Here is a 17,860-nt window from a genome sequence, read left to right as displayed (position 1 = left end):
CTAATCATTCAATAAAGATTAGTTCCCTTCTTCCTTGGGTGCAAACTCAGAAAGCAAAATAATAAAAATAAAGACTATCTGATAGGACTGGAAGGCCATTCTAACACTCTGTTTGACTGCGTGCTTTCTCAGGTGATTTTTCCCCTGTAAGTATACTACTCTCAACTACCATCTCTGATATGCAAGATCACAAAAAAGCTGAAAGTGATTGTAATGCCCATGTTGTTGTTTTTTTAAGTCCTCTTCTGAAACAAGACCTTAATAGCACAGGTACAAATCCACAAAATAATCATTTAAGCCCACCCACTCTGGAAAACAAAGAGACCTAAACATCATCTTTACTGAGGCTCAGCATCTGACTTTGCAAGACACTAAGAAACAACAATCTCCAAACTTCACAAATTTAAATTAGGGCACCAGGTCCTGATTTAGGTCTCGAGGAAAGTAAGAGGTGCTACTGTGATGCATATGAAGTAGGAAATGCAAGAGAATCCTGTTAATGAAAACAGACAAAAAAGCAGACATGTTCATGTAGCTAGGAGTCAGACTCAAGCCAGTTCAGTGCACTAACAATTCACAGGTACCCAGGGAACCTGGCGGGGACTTTTGGATGCTTTCTGTATCTAACTACTCAGCAAATGAATCCAGGCATTTTCTTGATATATCATAATATTTCAGAAACATTACCCATCACGAGAACAGGTAGATTTAATGAACCAAGGCTGAAGGGAACTAACCTTACCACTGTTCCAGACAGCCTTATTTCCCTTAATCCTTATCACAAACCTGTAAGGAATTATCATTCTCATTTTGACAAATAAAGTCAACACAGAGAGACTGAGAACATGGTCCAAATTTATACGGTTATAAATGTGGAAGAACTGGGATTGGAACCCAGGTCTGTCTGGCTATACAACTTTTGTTTTTCTTAGTACATCCTGCTGCCCAAACCTAAGACAATCAATTTAAAAAATAAAATGATGTTCAAAGACATATGTATGGACATCACGCTGCCCCACTCCTTAAAAAGACAAGTATGAATCCATCAAAGAGCCATGTCACCAAATTAAACCACCTAACACACTGCCATATAGCTTATATTTTTTTATATGGTCTATTTTTACCTTTATAAACTTTAAGTAACTAAAATCTGCAAAACAATTCCAACAATATTCCAAACATTTTACTTCAGTTATGAATAGCAGTCATCCAAAGAACTGTAAAAGTCTGCACGAACCTCTCACAAATCAAAATACAGAGAAATAAACTTCTTGAAAAAATTCAGCTCATTGCTCATCTGTAAATCTTGTATACACCTCACCAAAAGAACACAATTTATGAGCTCCTACTATATACCAGGCACCTATTTTTCCAGATAATACTCCTGTAAAGAAGGTATTCTTAGGCTCAGAAAAATTAAGTATCTTGCAAAGCCACAGGAAGCAGCAGCAGCACAGGTAAAATTTGACTGCAGGTCTGACACCCAAGCCATAACCTTCTGCTTTACCACACTACTTTCCAAAATAATTCTGTTTTCCTGCTGATACAGACTACTGAACCACCGAACATATAGCAAGCTATATATAGTGTACCTATCTACTGAATGAAGTTCACTGCATATCTTCCAAATGCCAAAAAACTAATAGAAGTTGTCTGAGCTTTGTATTTCTACCTTATATTTTTAATTCAGTTCACATTACATTGAAATAAAAAAACACTGTCAATATTGCCAATAACTTCTTTATCAGGGCTAAATTAAAGATTTGGTTAAGTAAGCAGTAAGAAATCAAGACAGGAAATTAATGAGCTCCCTACTTTTGAAAATAATCAGAAGCAACTTTTAATGTGACACCAACATTAAAACATCATTGTACCCAATGGCAATACCAGAGCTACATAAGACAGGAGCATCCAGGCAAACTCTTGGTTTTTAGCATTTAACATTAACACTTTTAATTTCCAGGGTAAGTGATCCATTTCAGCACACTTTAAGAATTGCTACCATGTCACATCAGCAGTACTGGAATTTATACTGTACCTTCCTGTCAATCAAATTCTTGCTTATAGAAGAGAGAAAAATAAATTTTCCTGAAGCAACTAGGCAAAAATTACAAAAGAAGGGAAGTAGGTAAATGACGATCTAATTACTTTGGTCAACTACCTTCCAGTGAACTCCACCCACCTGGACAACTGCTCTACATATTACAAGTCAAGCAGAGTAAGAATATTTGCAAAGTTGTTCTTCATGACTTTAAAAATAGTGATGACATTTCCACCTAACTTCTTAACTTTGGGCTAATAATTATTCTTCGTTACATAACTAATCTTTGTTTAACATGGTTTTAAATAAAGTGGATGGTATGACAAGCTGCAGTTTATCAATCTTCCTCTGAGAATATGGGATACAGGACTAAACACACTAATACTCAACATCTTCCGGTATGGTTCTCTTCTGCTCTGACAGAACATCAACGTCCCTTTCTTTTGGACATTATACTTCTATTATTGCAATTCAAGATCAATTTAGCAATTTTGACAGTCATGTCACTAGTGACTCAAATACGGTTATCATGGTCAACTAATCCACCAATTATATCAAGATTTCTTCGTAAGTACTTGTATAACTGGTTTTCTGGACCCAAATGCTGACCTATACAATTCTACCAAAATTAAATCTTATCAGATTTAGCATAACATTTTGGTCTCTCTCTGCCTCTACAGCCCTCAGATTCCTCATCAATAAAATGAACAAACTTGACAAGATGATTTCCCTTCCACTTTTAAAATTATATTCTAGTAGCTACCAAACATACATAGTGTTTTTACTTCTAAAACAACTTTATTTCCACAGGATTTTTAGAGAGCTTTTTTTTTTTCTTTTTTACCACAATTGGCTACAGACTTTTGCCTAAAGGAGTCGATATGCTTGCATGCCACTCATCCTCCTACCATAAAACCACCCTATGAAGCTTTAATCCAGTGTATCATAAATTTCTCAAAACTTCATATACTGTGAGAGAAAAGAACAACAAACCTCCAAATTTCTAATAACCAGTGTTCTTCATTCCTAGGAAAGCAGAACACAGAAATAAGGAATGGAATAATGAAGAACGAGGTTTTAATTCCTACAAACCACAAAAGGAATCATGTTGAAACAAGATTTCAAACATCGACATCCTAGGTCTCTAATCAACAACTGTATACAAATGATGGCCATAGTAATTACTTGAGTGAAAATTCTTTAAAGATGGTTACGATCTGGAAATAAATCATGATCAGGAGAGATGGTACAGTGTACCATTCTTTAAAAAACATTAGGGGTTGGAGGCAGAGTGGTAGATAGAACTTCTCTCTCCTTAAGAGTTTTTCTTTATTAAATAAGTTGCAGGTTTACAGAAAAAACATGCAGAAAATACAGAATCCTTATATTCCACCACCACCACCACACACACAGTTCTCCCTATTCTTAACACTTTCCATTACTAAGGTACTTTATTACAACTGATGAAACAATTATTATAATTATACTATTAATTATAGTCCATAGTTTACATTAGGGTTCACTCTTTGCATGGTATAGTCTTGTTTGTTTTTAATTTTTATTCTAGTAATATATATACAACCTATATTTTCACATTTTAACCACAAATATATAATTCAGTGATGTTAATTACATTCATCATGTTGTGCTACCATACCACCATCCATTACCAAAACTTTTCCATCACCCTAAAGAGAAACTCTGTACTAATTAAACCTTAACTCCCCATTCTCTAGCCCCACCACGGCCCCTGGTGATTTGTATTCTAGTTTCTGACTCCATGAATTTGCCTCTTCTGATTATTTCATATCAGTGAGATCATACAAAAATTTTCCTTTTGTGTCTGGCTTATTTCACTCAACATGATGAATTCAAGGTCTATCCATGTATCAGAACTTCACTCCTTTTTACAGTACCAGATATTCTTGAACCATTCATTGGGTGATAGGCACTTGGATTGCTTTCATCTTCTGGCAATTGTGAATAATGCCTCTATGAACATCAGTGCGCGAATACCTGTTTGAGTCACTGCTTTCAATTCTTTTGAATATATACCTAGAAGTGGGGTCATATGGTAATTCGATACTTAACATTCTGAGGGCCGGCCAAACTGTCTTCCACAGCAGCTACACCATTTTACCTTCCCACCCACAGTGTATGAGTTTTCCTATTTCTTCACATCCTCTCCAACATGTTATTTTCCATTTTGATAGTAGCCATTCTAGTGGGTATGAAGTGGTATCTTACGGCAGTTTTGATTTGCATTTCCCTGACGGCTAATGACGCTGAGCATCTTCTCATGTGCTTTTTGGCCACTTTGGAGAAATGTCTATTCAAGTACTTTGACCAGTTTTTAACTGGGTTGTCTTTTTGTTGTTTATATTCTGGATATCAAACCTTTCTTGGATATGTGGTTTCCAAATATTTTCTTCCATTCTGTAGGTTATCTTTTTACTTTCATAATGAAGTCTTCTGATGCACAAAAATCTGCTTTTGCTTTTATTTAAAAACAAACAAACAAAAAACTCTAAATAGACCTTTAATGACTGGGGTGAAGTTTAGGACTTAAAAGTCTGAGGGGGAACAGAAGTGGAGAGATCAGTAGGCTGTCTGAGGCTCCTGCTGATAGTCTGCACACAGCCCTGGATTTTGTGGTAGCCATCATTCCAGTCTCGGAAGTAGCCACCATGGGTATCTGCTTGTGGTAAACACCCACTCATTATTCTCCACCCTGCTGCCCAGCTTCTCCTTCAGCTGCAGAACCAGGTTCTGCTGGGCAACAGATTTAGTGCAGTGTATCACTGATGTCTGTGCTGGCTGGTCCAGGGAGACCATCAACTCTCCATTAATGATCATCTTGCTGATGATGGAGTGCACAGTGGGGAGGTCCAGCTCAAATGTGTCAGAAAGAGTCTCTATGCTGATGGAGTCACAGGCACTGCTGCAGGTGAAGAGATAGGTCCTCAGTGACTCTGGACTTTGTTGGTCTTGGGGAAAAGGTCCTACACTTTGCCATTCATTTTTTCACCAAAGATAAAATTGTGGCAGGTCTCCTAGTCCCCCATCTTCATGGCCTTGGAGACAGTGACTACATGTTCCCTCCTTGACTCAGGGAGACCCTGCAATGGCTGTTCCTCACCCACTCACAGATGGTGATGAAACTGCTTGCTGATCATGTGTTGGCGGGCATCATTCTCACGGGCGGCTATGTAGGGCATCTACAGGAGCACAGAAGAACCAGACACACTCCAGGAGCTCCAGGTTGATGTGCAGGTGATGCACGAAAGTTTATAACTTTGGTGAGGTTTCATCTATCTATTTTTTCTTTTGTTGCTTGTGCTTTTGGTATAAAGTCTAGGAAACCACTGGGTAATACAAAGTTCTTAAGATGCTTCCCTATGTTTTCTTATAGAAGTTTCATAATTTGGATTCTTATATTTAGGTCTTTAATCCTTTTTTAATTAATTTCCGTATATTCTGTGAGGTAGGGGTCCACCTTCATTGTTTTCTATATGGACTATTCTTTCCCCAGTGAGTGGACTTGGCACCCTAGTCAAAAATCAATTGGCCACAGATGTGAGGGGCTACTTAGTTTTAAATGACAAAATACAATAGCTGAGTAGAAGCTCAGCTAGTCAAAAAAATATGAACAACCATCATGTGCCATCTTCTACCAAGTATTCCCTGAGTGGCACTAAGAACTGAGAAAATTTATTCTCCTTTAAATTATTATGATCACTTTATGTTCCTCAGCATGAAACCAAATGTGAAAATACACTTTATGTACAGTTATATCAATTACACCAAAAAACAAAGATTACAGACAATTATTAGCATCACCTCAATATACAAAATAAAACTACATACATACAAACTTATTCTCATAGATTTTTACCTATTTTTATCTTAGATGATAGTTGACAGTAATGTCAGAGTCCTCAAAACAGTAAAAGGCTCATTCACTATAAGGAGATGATTAAGTTCTCACCTCACTACCTGAACACAGCTTGTTTTGCCAACTGTCCTAGTCAACACTTGGCTTAATGATTATCAAGGTCTTATGGTACAGTGAAACCTCACATTTAGACTAGTTAATGGGAAGGCTCATCACTATTAGTGACAAAACCAATATAGAATCTTTTTTTTTTAAGTTTCTGATGACATATGGAATCCTAATAGAAATAGGAAACTCTTAGAGGAGAATCAGATTTTCTTATTTTCAAACTAGTCATCCACTACACTAAGCACTTAAATAAATTGGGAAATTATATAAGAAACCAAGGATTCTCCTTTTCAAAGTCATATTTCAGGACAATTCAATAATTACTCCACCAACATGCCCACTGTTCCAAGTGTTTTTGCTCCTTCTCTTTAACAAGGTCTTCAAATGGCATTAGAAAGTCATTACTTTATAGATATATCTCTTATTTTCTTTCTTTCCACAAAGGAGTATTTCACAACTTGATTATTCTATACACCAATCTTGCTTCTAAATACCTTTGGAGCTATTTTTAAAAACCGAAACTATCTCTCACCTGCCAAAGAAAAATATCTACCCCAAAAATCAATATTAATACATTCAAAAGGCCTTGCCTGATTCCTACAGTTATTATAATGAGGATGATTAAGTCCTGCTTAGTGTAAATCCTTAGACAAGTTTTTTAAATGAAAAAGCATAGTTTAATACTCACGGAATTGCTTCTGGAAGTATTAAAAGTACCAAAAATTTTACTACCTTATATAATTTAAATATACAGAGAAAATTACCAATTGTTATGGGGCTTTTCTTTATAAATAACATAAGGGTAATTTCAATAAAAATAAATTATAAACCTGAATAAATAATATTGTACCATATTCAAGTAGCTCACTTGCATGTTGGCCATACAACTGTTTTTCATAACCAGAAAATGTCGTATTAATAAGGTTTTAAATATTTTTCCAAGTCACCTATTTTACTGCAGTGTCTGCATTACTGAAATGGATTTGCTGCCAATATAAGAATCATACATTAAACATCAACCTCTATTGATAAGAGAGGTCTGCTATTTTTTTTCCTAATATAGAATCATGTGGAAGGATGTTCAGGGAAGGATTTGGCTGACAAAGGTAAGCACTTTATTAAACTGCTTCATGAGAAAAGAATTTTGTTCTAATTATGAGTTAAGTACAAACCAAGCCAATTACATTTCCTTATAGATAAGTCAAAATAGTGCATTACCTCAAAAAAAATACAGTGCTTCCCCATGACAAGGGAAAAGTTCTCTCCAGACCTCCAAGCTTTTCTACACTAACCCCAACTCCTCCCATCCTTCAGAACTTGGTAACAAAACCACCACCCTCTTCCAAGAAATAAATACCCTAATCTTCCCAACTCATGCAAAACTGAGTCAAGTAGCCCTCCTCTATGCTCTCCACAGCATACTGTGAAACAGAGCACTTACACACTGTAACTGTTGGTTGCCTCATGTATCCTTCCCCCACCCCACCCCTGGCCCCACAGACACACACTAAACTATAAGCTCCCTGAGGTCCTAAAAATATAAACCCTAGAAGACCGTGGATAAATCGCTTGCAGAGAAAAGACAATGATAGAGTCTACCATCATCTGTATTACTACTAACAATCCTCTAGTTGAAGGTGAAACAAAGGCCTTTGGAATGCTGAAGTATATCGCAGCATCAACTTTAGTGCCAGGCAGTATGCTCAAGGTACTGGAGAGAGGAGGTGGTAAAGGGGGGGAGGGGAGGGACTCCCTCATGAAGCAGGAACGTGAGATTACTAAATTCAGTGTTTCTTATGCAACATGGAAAAAGGCAGTTATTTATCAATGCATTCAAACTGATAGCCACTTGGAAAATAAACTTTTACTCAGAAATTTCAAAATAATAATAAAAAGGTTGTGAAATAAAATCTCCCCAATATCACTGCCGAAGGATGGCTTAATGTTTATCATTCTGGAATTCTGGATATCAATCTGTATCTGTGTGACAGGGAGTAACGGATTTGTGCTCAACAACTCTCACCCTCTTTCTAGTTTACCTATTTGTATATCAGAGGCTGGAAAGATAAAAACTATTTTTCTTAAGCTCTCCTGAAGTTAGGCTTTCAGATATGATTTAAGTTCCTCTGAACAGAGGCACTTCAGCAAGATTTGAAGGCAAATTGAGCTGGAGGCCCTGCTTCTGCTGTATTAGCTAACAAACATGGTTGTAAAGACACTGATGTTCCCATTGTAGTATTAGCAAAATCCCAGCGCCATGAGTATCAAAAGGCCATGAGCCATATTCACAGATCAAAGAACTTAACTGGTCTGAAGAGTCAATGCAATCCCTATCAAAATACCATCTGGCTTCTTTGCAGAAATTGATAAACTGATCCTAAAATTCATATGGAAATGCAAGAGATTCAGAATAGCCAAAACAATCTTCATAAAAGAGCAAAAGTTGGAGGAGTCACATTTCCTGATTTCAAAACTTACTACCAAGCTACAGTAATCAAGACGTTGTGGTATTGATATAAGGATACACATACAGATCAATGGGAAGAACAGATTCCAGAAATAAACCCTCACATTTTCAGTCAATTGACTTTTGACAAAGGAGCCAAACCTATTCAAGGGAAAAGAATCACCTTTTCAACAAACAGAGCTGGGACAACTGAACATCTGCATGCAAAATAATGATGTTAGACCCCTACCTCATACCATATGCAAAAATTAAGTCAAAATGGAGCAAATGATACCTGAGTCCGCAATTTAAAAGCTTCAACTCAACTCTCACAGGCTACAAAAGGTCACTCTATAATTGGACATGGTTTGAACTCAGGGTTTGTCTAGTAGGGAGGTACATATGGGCCAAATTACTGAGTTGTTTCACTGCTGACCTGTCTGGCAAGATAAGCAATCAGTGGCCTGACTAGCAATAGGTACTGGCTAACCTCAGAAAGCTAGGGAAGGTAAGTAACCTTAAGTTTACAGTTCCAGCCAAGCACACCAAAGAAGTGTACCGAAGAAGAAAATTATGCCTGCATGCTTTACCAGACCAAGCCTTTCTTAAGAGAGACATATCTGACAGTAAAACTACGCATCTTCAGATTCTTGATGCTTTTCTCTAAGGAAATTACAGGTACTAAATTATTGGGGAGGAAGGGAATCATACAAAAAAAGTTTCAAGGATTTTCATTAAGTAAACTTGAAAAAAATTTCAAGAAAAACAATACACTGGAAACTACATAATTCTAGGAACTGCACCCATACTTAGTAAATTTAAGAATTAGGGTTGTGAGACTAAAATTAAGTTTAGCTTTCATGCAAGGTGATATATAATAGGGGAAATGGAGACTCAGGTGTAAAAACCTCTGAAATAGCCTCATAACTTATTACCAACGAGCTCAAACTGGCTCTGCAGTTAAAGAACAAAGGAAAGGAAAGAGGTCACGGAAGCATAGGAGTGGTGGTCAGTGCCTTACATTGGGCATAATAGCTATAATGAGGGATGGAGACTTTTTCAATGTTTGAAATTTGGCAAGGGTTGCTTGTTTCAAATCTGAGTGGGAGACTTATTTCAAATGTTTCAAATCTGCCTGGGTTAGTTAGACCTGTCGAATAGGCTGTAACCTCTGGAGTATCCAGCCAATGGAGAAACAGGGGAGGAACTTGGATGTTAGGCTTAGGAATAAATGGCGCTGTGTTCTATTGTTCCCCGTGCCAAACCACCATATTTTGGTTGCATGCCTGTTCTTGCAAAGATCGTGAATAAAATCTTTTCTTCTCCACAGTCGGCTGAGTGTTCATCTCCTTTCAGGTATAGTGCTTGTTCTCGCCAGGGTAGGATGGGGGAGTAGGAACGGGGGGGGGGGGGGTAAGGGAGCGAAAATAAGAAAAAAGTATTTCATAAACAGTCTAGATGAGAAGAAAAGATAAAATACTGGTTTATATAATACATTTTCCTAGATACCAAAAATCAAACAGAAAACATATTCCAGGGTCAGAGACCCAGTATTTAACTGGCACATCTGGGAAAATCAGCACAGAAGGACACAACGGAACAGAGGTAAAGAAAGACAGTTCTCATAGCTGACGTCAACCAACACAAATTGTCAAGGAGTCAGAGAAGGAAGGTATTCATCCCTTGGCCATCCTCCTTGGGCCTATGAAAGGCTGCAACTCATTACAAAGGAGGAAGAGCTTTAGAGCCCCTTCCAATTACACTGTCAAAATCTAGATGAGAGTGAACAACAGGTTGGACAGGACAAACAAAAGAATATGAAGGTTCACACATACATATTTCCATCAAAACATTTGCTACCCTCCTGCAACCTCTCCAACCAAAGCCTGCTTTTATTTTGACCATGCCAGGAATTATCAAATGTTCCCTGCCATTCATAGCACTTCCTGTGCTCTAGTTAAAGCTTCTTTTTATATCTTTCCCAAAAATACATTAGAGTCAATAAAGTCTTCTCAATAAAGGAGATAACAGAGGAGGAATGATTCAGCTGGGGGGGTGGAGGTGGGTGGGGGTTAAGAAAGTCATTTCAGCTGCTCCACAAGTTCAAATGTGCAGATAAGCCCCCATCTATTTTTAGGTTCAGCTTTGTCCACCCTTTAAGAGTTACTAGTGCACTACAAGAGCTCAGATGTGATTAAAGCAAACATTTCCCCTTAAGTCTTCCCAATTCTATGTGCCATGGACAGCTTTGACACTGGATATTTCACAGATACTTGTTTATTTTCTCTGAGACTATCTCCATTCTTTAAAACTTTAGGAACCACACAAATGTAATCAAATCAATGCTGCTCAAATTTCTGCATCATTATTCACTGGGCTTTTGTTTAATGGGTCCCTATATACTTTGGAAAATGGTTCTCAGACTTCCTATAATTGAAGTTTCCTAATCTATAAAACTAGGCATGGGCCATGACTCCTTTAAATCCAGTATTCTAATTTTTCAACACTTACCCTCTTTTAAATTTTTCCAGTCAAAAAGGAGAAACAGTGGAAAATCACAGTTACATATATTTCAGCTTCCCTTCCTTTCAGATAATTGTCCTCTCATAAAATAGCTAGCTCTTGACCTCCTTCAAAATGTCTCCCTGGTCCCTACATTTCCACCCTCAGCAAATTTTTCAGGCATTATTTTCTGGTGAAATAAAGTACTCCTCCTCCCCATCCCAGTTAATATAAGAGTTTTAAATATCACTTCCAACTTGCATTTGTCTTTTCTCTCAGGACATGGTCAAACTGGCTACTTTACAAATATCTCAGTTGTGCATGGTCTTCACATTGTATTTAAAGATAATAAGATGACAATACCATGCCCTGCATCACCTCTTTCAAGTAGAAAAGGTAAGTGACCAATCCCAAAGGTGAATGAATAGACTGGCCAAAGTCATGGGCCAGAATTTCCAAAAAGCTATTCTGCAGCTCATCATAAAAATGAAGTGACAGGAGTCTGTATCTCGAAGCTCCTACTGCTGACAGAACACTGTTTCAAGGACCAGACACCTTGAAGCCACCTACAAATGGCATAAGAATATTAAAGGCACATCTTCTTTCTTCCTCCCACGTTCATCACTTTTTCCAACCCAGAGAGAAAATGAGGTACACAAGTTCCCTTCTCATTGCCCTATACTTACCCTTAGGCACTGACACATATCTTCAGAAATATAACATACATATTTGTTTATTACTATTGACTAAAAGCATATACTACCTTCAAGAGCTTTCAATTTTTTGAAAGAACAAACAAATGCTGGTTAACTAATTACTTCTCTCCTTCCTTTCCTCCCCTGCCAAACAAATCACTAAACTTGGAAAAATTTTACTCTTCTCCAACCCAAAGAAAGTTAGAATGCCAACAAACTTTTCATCTTAAATGATCAGACAACTATTTTTCCTTCTACCTGGCATCCAAGCAACTCACTATATAACATACAGTTCAATAATAATAAACAATCGTATTCTAGGCTGATAAACTGATACAGTGAAGTGATGTTAATTGTGTGAAAAGCTTGGTCAAAATAAATTCACCAGTATGATCAGTGGACCTTTATCAAGAATAGGAATGTCGCAAAATAATGGCAAGTCTTGATTTTCAAAAGAATATTTTATAAACTGGCTCTGGGAGTGACTCAATTCAACCCACTCAGTACCATAAAATACTTGTAAAAAAATGTAGACAAAGCACTCTCCCGAAGTCCTATGATGCTATGGGACAAAGATTATATCTAAAGCAAATACTGTTTTCACTGTGAGATGTCAAATAAATACAGTGTTACTCTTCTTATCACCCAATCACCCAATCTTCACAATCCCAATCAGACGGGAAAAAAATATCATTCTGGAAACAACTGTTCTAGATAAGCCCTTGAGGGAGACCCCTGAGCACAGGATCCATTTCTTATTTTAATGCCTAAATATCTAAACAGTGCCTGGCACATAGTAGGTATTCAGTGTCTTGGGTTATCTGCCTTAAATCTAAGTATAACATTTCAAATGTTTCCTTTTTGTGGTTAAAAGTGGTCCTGTTTTGTTGCTCAGATGTGGCCTTTCTCTCTCTGAGTCCAACTCAGCAAATAAATTCATTAACCTCCCCCACCACGAGGGACATGACTCCCAGGGGAATACCTCCCTAGCAACGTGTGACATGACTCCCAGGAATGAGCCTGGCCTGGCAGCAAGGGATTGAAAATGCCTTCTTGACCAAAAGGGGGGGAAAAGAAAGGTGCAAGCTGAGGTTATAGTGACTGAGAGATCCCAAATAGAGTCGAGTCTATCCTGGAGGTTTTTCTTATGCAAGCTCCACCTAGACATCCCAAATGGCTACAGTATACCATGCCGTTACCAAAAGTAGTCCCCAAATACCCAGGTCCCTACCTGAGATTCCATAAAATATTCACTCACTAAGTTTTATCTCTCAGAACTTAAATCCACCCAGAGTGTTCCTATGCAAGACAAGTCCTAAAACCCAGAGGCAACAGCCTCTTTAAGAACAACAATCAGATTCAGCTCCCTTCCCCATACTGTTGACACCCCCCTTTCAATATGGACAAGTTAGGGTGCTCACTGCCTAGATACCCCTGAAGGTGGAGAAAGAGACTGAGAGAGAGGAAGGGGTAGCCACAACAAGATTTAACAAAGTCTATGAATACTGAAACTTTATATAAATATATATATAGTTTTAGATGATGGGGTGTTGGAATAGCTGGAAGGAGGTAAATGACATGGTGGAACTGTAACCTATAACATCATTTGAAATTTGTTCTATAGCTATTCATTGAATTGTGCTCTGAAAGTCTTCACCTTTCTGTATATATCCTATATTGCATAAGGAAAGAACTGAAACTGTGGAACTGTAACCCATTAACAATTTTCAAAATTACCTTCATAACTGCTTGTTGAGCTGTACATCAAAAGTTAACACCATTCTGTACGCATGTTATATTTTACAATAATGGAAGTAGCTGAAGTTGTGAAATTGTGACCCATGATATTCTTTGAAATTTGCTAACTACTTGTTAAAACATACTTTGAAAGTTACTCACTGTACTGTATGTATACATGTTAAAGTTCACAATTTAAAAAATGCATTAAAAAAGTGGAAAAAAAAAAAAGTGGTCCTGGCCACCTGGGGTATTTATTACTGGGGATAGCTATGTGATTGCATTCTTCATAACCTCCAAACTAAGTGTAATCACTTACCTTTTAAATACTACTTGATTATTTTATTTTACTTACATCCTCTACTCCTGTTCAGAGAAGTAACAGTTCTAAATACAGGAATATCAGTATTACCACAAAGCTACTATGTCACTTTTTCTAATGAGTGATTTTCTTAAACCAGTCAATTTTTCTAATGGTACACTGTAAGCTGAAATCAGTCACAAACAAAATTTAGGTTGATGCTGAAGCCTTATAATACTTATAAGCGTAAAAAATATAAATGCTTAATTTAACACTTATAAAACTAAAAAGAAACAGAATGGAGCGGTGGAAATAGAACTGGCATTAAGGCTGCACCATCCATCAACAGTGGTCATTAGCTACATGAGATTACTGAACACTTGAAACGTGGTTAATGCGAAGTGAGATGTGCAATAAATGTAAAATACACACTGATTTTGAAGACTTAGTATGAAAAAGGTAAAATATCTCTGTTTTTAAAATTAATTGCAGGTTGAAATGATAATATCTTGGGATATAACTGGGTGAAATATAATACTACTAAGACTGATTTCACTTGTTTCTTTTTACTTTTTCGGAAGAAATCAAGCACCCTGGACACAATCATTGACCACTGAAGTCCCCAAAATTACTATGGCTAGTCATATCCATGGGTAGTACTGGGGAAAGATGAAAGGTGTGACTTTACATTAATGAGATGGGTGGATTTCCCACGTGGCTTTCAGCAGGGAGAGGGAAAAAAAAGAAACGGAATGAATAAAAAGGCTCCAAAACTGCCAAAGTAGACCTGGTTGCCAACAGCTGAGTCTCGAACCAAAGGTTTTCAGGCTGCTCAGAAAGTACCCAAGTACCCCCCAACCCCCAAAAATAACTGAAGTAGGAACCACATCTTATATTTCTTTTGTAACCCCCTCAAGTGCCTAGCACAGTGCTAATATAAAACATTTGTTTAGACTAATTCCTAAGTGTCCACTCACGCAAATAGTCAGTACAATGATCTCTGAGTTTATAAAAGGGTAATGTTTCTTTCATGCTCTCCAGGTTCTAGAATATCCTTCTGTCCTTCTCTCACCAACTCTTCCAAGCAGACTTCTTCAAGTCTTCATAATGACATTTGCCATATGGGATCATAATTTGTTTACAAGTCTGCTTTGCTCCATGAATTCTGAGCCTAAAAAAAGGACCATGCATGCCAAACTACAAGACTTTGAATGCATCAGCTCTCTTCAATTCCCATCACTTTTCAGAAACTAATAATCAACACACTCTTGTCTCACTTAAAAAGAGAGCCATTTCTTTTGTCTGAAGACATCCTTTCACTCTGAAGTTACACCAGTGCCCCATTGTAAAGCAGCAATTCTACAACATACAAGCCCAGAATCAACTTTTGAAAACAGACTACCAACGCTTCTCCCAGACTGATTTAGTCATATCCAGTCATATTCTTCTCAAATACAGTGGAAAAGCTAAAAGAAGAAATAGCCTCAAGCAGATGCCAATGGTCTCTTCTCAAAAGAGTTAGAACATCTCTTCTCAATTTGTCATTTGCTCAAAGACAGACACTGAAAAAGATTCAAGAACAAATAAACCATTGATCTTAGAAACGCATCCACACCAACAGAAGGCATTTGGACACAAGAATTAACAAAACACTTGCAGATTCAATACTGAAGCTCTAACTCCTTCCCAATTATCTAAATAAAAGAACACTCTGTACACCTATCATTTGTATTAACAGTATAATTCCAATCTCCATTTTATATATCATCACATACATCTCACTACAATTCATTTTTATTTATATATGGGAATCCTTTTTTGTTAATTATCATTGGAATAAAAAGCCATTGACTTATTTCAAAAGGAAAAAACAGAAAGCACAATGATATTCCTTCCTTTTTTTTTTTACTGTGCAACTATATTCATAAGTTCTCATTTTGTTTTCTCCCCTATTTTGAAAACTCCTTTACACAATTAGCAATTCAATTCCACCACAAATGCAGTTTTAGAATGAATAGTCAATCATACAACAGTTTAAACTTGCCCCCCGGGTCAAAGCCTATTTACATAATACAAATTTGAAAGACAAGTACCGATTATACACTAGCCTCAGTAGTGTCCAGTGAAAGGAATTTTGAGGACACAGTGGGAATAAAGCTAGTTCATCAAGACCAAAAAGCAAAAAAGAATCACACCTTTTCCCCCTGCTTTTCAGGCTAAGACAGGTACAAAGGTTCATATCCTTTTTCCATTTCCATTGAATTGGTTAAAAGGTTAGAGAAAACAATGAGAAGTTAATGACAATAAAGAAGTATAATAGGTAATAGAATGAAGCTATTCAAATCATTAACTTCAAACAAATTTACCAGGACAATTTAAACTATCTAAGGAGTTGGAGTTGGAAATTGTGTGGCTTACCATATGGGACACTGCTAATACAAACACTTGTGAAGTTCTCTCAGCAAACCCACCCCCAAGCAGAAACAAGTGTTCTGCAGATGATCCCAAAATGAAAGGACCTGAGAACACAGACTGCAGTTCTCACCCTCCAAAGCTAAAACTGGGGTAACACATTCCTGTGCAGGATGCCTCTGGGTCGAGCTCCTTCCCCTATTCTGAATCGGGGCTTTCATGCCTCTTTCCTTTCAGTCACTTGATGCTCCTAGAACAATAACCTAAGAGCCTGGAATCAAACAGTGCTAGTCTCCCTCACGTTCACCCGATTTCAACTCCATTGCTATTTCCTTTTCTCCCAATGGGAACACTCCGTGCTGATCCAAAATAACACTTTTGGGTGATATAAGGTATCTACACCCCCAACAGAAATCAAAAAGAGCGAGTAACAGAAGCAGAGACCTCCGAATTAAAGCCAGCCTGTAAATCTTCCCAACTCTAAGCAAGATTTAGATTTCCAGTCACAGACTGTTCTAAAGTTCTCCTCACCTTCTAAGAAGGTAGTTCCATGAAATAGTACAAGACCGTGGCCTGGGTTAAAAAGAAAATATGGGTGGGACCTTCAGCCACTGCTTCAGGCAACAGCATTCTGCACTGTCTTCTGAGTGATCTGTTGTATAGACACTGTGCTAATTTATAAAAAAAAGACTTTGGTGAAGCAGGAGAGCATGACGACGACCAGCTCAGGCTTTCAAGTTACACTAAAACTAAATATGAAACTTGGCTCTGCTACTTACCTCTTGAATAACTTCAAGCCAATTAATTACTTAACCTCTGTGCCTTAGTTCCCTACTTACAAAACTGGGATAATATAGACATTACAGGATAAAGCTTCAAGGAAATAAAAGGACTGTGTTTAACATTAGGATCCAGCACATATTAAGTGCCCAATATATGTAACTATCAGTATAATAAAAAGAAAAGCAAAAACTAAAGTAAAAAAATAATAATAAAAGCAAATTATTTCTCTGTTCTTCTCTGTTGCTTCTATAAAGATATTCAAATAAGCCAAAAACTAAAACATTTCCCCAGGAGCTTATTTCAATCTATGGTAACCTATAATCAGTGGTTCTCAAACTTCTTGGTCTTCTGAGACCCCTTCTTATTCTTAAATAAAATTGAGGATCCCTAGACATATTTAAATTGCTGAAAGCAAAAAATTGCAAACCAAGAATTCTATGTCTAACAAAACTGTCTTTCAAAAATGAGGGAGAGATTAAGACATTCCCAGATAAACAAAAGCTGATGGAGTTCATCATCACTAGATCAGCCCTACAAGAGATGCTAAAGAGAGTTCTGCAGGTTGAAAGGAAAGGACAACAGACAACAGCTTGAAGCCAAAGGAAGAAATAAAGATCTCCATTAAGAGTTATGAAATGAGGGGATACAAATACCAGTACTATTGTATTTTCGGTTTGTAACTCCACTTTTTACTTCCTACAGGCCCTAAAAGGCAAAAATGCATAAAATCTAATAATAAATCAGTGTTTTGGACTCATAATGTATAAACCTGTAATCTATTACAAGAACTCCATAAAAGCGAGAGGATGGAGGGTATAGGAACCTAGTTTGTATATACTATTGAAGTTGGTATCAAAGCAAACGAGATTGTTATAGATTTAAGATTTTAAATTTAAACCCCATGGTAAACTACAAAGGAAATATCAGAGAATATGCAAAC

The 17,860-nt window shown here is 37.2% G+C and overlaps 1 protein-coding gene and 1 pseudogene across 7 annotated transcripts in view; both read right to left on the bottom strand.

The window, feature by feature from the left end:
- The window catches only part of AKAP13 (A-kinase anchoring protein 13), a 405,703-nt gene that overhangs the window by 361,234 nt on the left and 26,609 nt on the right, over nucleotides 1-17,860 (bottom strand). The window lies entirely within an intron of this gene.
- On the bottom strand, nucleotides 4,600-5,326 carry LOC119532728 (annotated as a pseudogene).

This window comes from Choloepus didactylus, chromosome 4 (assembly GCF_015220235.1).
Source record: "Choloepus didactylus isolate mChoDid1 chromosome 4, mChoDid1.pri, whole genome shotgun sequence".
NCBI lineage: Eukaryota > Metazoa > Chordata > Mammalia > Pilosa > Megalonychidae > Choloepus > Choloepus didactylus.
Note: the sequence above shows the minus strand (reverse complement) of the source record. Positions and strands in the feature narration are given on the sequence as shown.